Genomic DNA, 3,373 nt, shown 5'->3' with positions numbered 1-3,373 from the left:
GCTTCCCGTCCCCTCGCTCCTGAATCCGCGAGTGAGCGCGAGCTGCAGGAAATGCGCAAAACGCGTCACACGCGCTGCCGAGCTCTCGCGCCGGATGAGAGAAAAGAGAGAGGGAGAGAGAGAGAGAGATAGACTATGTGTTTGTCTGTGCGTGTGTGTGCGCAGATGGAAGAGGTGTTTTCTGAGGGGTGGGGGGGGTGGAATTCACCCGCAGGCATGGAGCGTGCGTGTGCGTGTGTGTCATGGCCCAGACAGCCAATAATGCAAGTCAATCATTCAGTCCTTATGCATGGTCACACACACACACATACACACACACACACACACACACACCTAGGAAACAGAATAAATAACATACATATCTATTACTATTATTTGCTACATGTCAAATAATGATAAAATCTAGTTTCAAGTTACTCTGAAAACTAGTTTTGAAGTTGTTATGACTATTTATTCTGTTTTCTAGATACTCTTTTTTTCCAGTTTTTTAGATGCTCGGTTTTCTACTTAATCAGTTTTGTAGTAACTCTGTTTTCTATTTATCTGGTTACTCGGTTTTGTTGTCAATCCCTTTTCTAGTGCCTCTTATAGCTACATTTCTAGTTAATCAATAATTTTGTTGATCACTTTTCTATTTGCTCGCATTTGTAGTTTTCCAGTTACTCAGTTTTATAGGTTTACCTTGAGTTTCTAGTTCTCTTCCTCTTGATCTTCACATTCACACACTGTGAGCTCGTATATTAAAGCAGATGTGTGATGCTGCTCTGAGCTGCAGTGGACATTGAGTTTTTCAGGAACTTCCTCAGGAACCTGTGATGGTGGTATTATATTCACACCATCATATAAGTCTCTGTATTAACTTTAGAGCTTTACAATCAGTACATCATATGGGAGACTCTGTATAGTGAAAAGTAAACACCTTCATTAATCAGTGTAGTTTATAATAATATATATTAGTAGTATTTACCATATACTTTACTTGGGGAAATTATTATAATGTGCATGATACAGTAATGCTGATTGTAATGCTTACTCTTCATACTGTGCTGTGTTTAATTTCATGTCTGATCTCCCTGGTCACGTATCAGTCTAATAAAATCTAATACATTATATTGTGAAAACCTCATGAATAAACATATTGTTAAATTCATACCTCACTAACAGTGTCAATCAAAACTGAACATTATTGTATTATTATAGGTGTACCTAATTAAATTACCTCTCAGTTACTGTTGTGTTGTAGGATTTTATTGGATTACAATTCAAATCTCTAATCTATCTATCTATCTATCTATCTATCTATCTATCTATCTATCTATCTATCTATCTATCTATCTATCTATCTATCTATCTATCTATCTATCTATCTATCTATCTATCTATCTATCTACCTTCTTTGCTTGTCGACGACACCAGGCCTGGCTCAGCTACGCCATCTGCTGGCTTTTAAGACTTATGACAGGTTCGATGACGCACCCAGGACGTGACGTCGAGGGACGCTGTGTTCAAGTGCTCCTCGTAAATTTGTGTTTCACAAGTGGTTAGTGGAAAGAGTATTCAGACCCTGTACTTAAATTAACAATTTAATTCAGATTTGTATAAAAATACTGCATTGTATGTCAAAGCATTATATTCCAAAAATGTATGAAAATAGAGGAATAAATGTAAATTGATTTAATCGAGACTAAAAAAAGCCTTTTCCTGCAGATTGCCCCACTCCAAAACGTATATTATAATAAGTGTATAGAATCATTAACTACATATTTTAAGTAGTATTATGTATGATTACTTTCCATACTGTTGCATAGTCATCATATTGTATACTTAACTAGTAACTTGCTATTGTATGAATGTAGTTGAGTAGTATGTTCAATATGTATAAGTATGAATGTGATTTGAGTAGTTATCGCAATTTCTTAATACTCAAGTAAAAAAAACAACATCAGACTCATACTGAAGTATAGAACTTGGGTAAATGTACTACATCCACCGCACTGTCTTTATTTTGGCCACTGGAAGGCGCTGTTTTGTCTTCTTTCTTACTGTGGGTGCTTCCAGAAATGCGAAAATCCTCAGAAGACAGGAGATTCGTGAACAGATTCCGTCTCCTCGTGTGGTACAGGGGGAGAGATAGAAAATTTTAAAAAAAAATTTACGTTTTCATGTTTTATCTTTTCTCAACGATGGATGAAGTATTTTGGAGGTAAATGGGTATATTTTATCTAAAACAAATAAGACTAAGAAGGAGAATACCATGCAGGATATTTAGGAAATTGGTTCAACGCAAACTGAACAGGACAAAAAACAAAAGTAGCAAATATGATCCATATTATTTATACCTAAAAAACACCCAAATACAAATGCTTCTATTATGGTTTCTTAAATAATTTAGTCACCTTTAGATTAATACTATTATAAATCAGAAAATCATGATTCACCGATCATAACTTTAACCATTTATAAGAAGCAACAAATTTATCAATTGCTTTGAATCTGTTGTATTTGTATATTCACAGTTAAATCTTTATCAATAAGATATTATAAAGGTTTGTTCCTGTGCATAATTTCACACTAGATTAATAAATATGATGACATCTTTTCGGAGAAAGATATAACTGTCAACAGATAAAATAATGAGTATAAAAATATAGATCGCCTTTATATCTGCGTAATAGTGTGTCTATATTAAGAAATATTATAGAAAATAAAATTGCTAAGTTAATTAAATTTCTGTTTCTTTAGTTTGACCAGGAAGTCATATTAAGCTGAACACGAATATATACTGTTTTTCTTTTTTATTTATCCACCTGAATGAAGTGAATAACGCTCAATAGGGACATCTTCACATAATAACTCACACACTCACACACACAAGAATAGCCACAATATGAGTCATAAATTAGATAATTTTATTTATATACAGTATAAAATACCAAAACATATTCTGCATCAAACTGAACTTGAAGTCTGACATATCATCAAACACAGACTGAACAGTGAAGTCTCTGAACTTTAAATTAAGTATAAGAAAGGTACAGACAGGGAGGAAGGCTTCAGTGTGAATTGATTGTCCAAAGCAGGGGACATCCAGGGGTCCTTCAGGGGCCTCTAAAGACACAACTAGCTCCAATAAAAAATAAAAGAACGACACATAATTATAGAACATAAGAGTGATTCGCTCCTCCTGGGTGGGGGTCCCTGAGTTGAATTCCAACAGCGGGAGGTCAACCGATGCGCACTGCCTTCGTCCAGTGATGTATTTAGAAAAACCTACTGTGAGTCTGGTCTGCAGGAAACGAACAGCACGGACAGAAATCTTTTACATCATCTGTTTGATGTTCTGGAATAATACAGTTTAGTGCAACTCCTCCTC

This window comes from Pleuronectes platessa, chromosome 21, assembly GCF_947347685.1.
Source record: "Pleuronectes platessa chromosome 21, fPlePla1.1, whole genome shotgun sequence".
In the NCBI taxonomy this organism is placed as follows: domain Eukaryota; kingdom Metazoa; phylum Chordata; class Actinopteri; order Pleuronectiformes; family Pleuronectidae; genus Pleuronectes; species Pleuronectes platessa.
The sequence above is the reverse complement of the archived record's forward strand: the minus strand, read 5'-3'. Positions refer to the sequence as shown.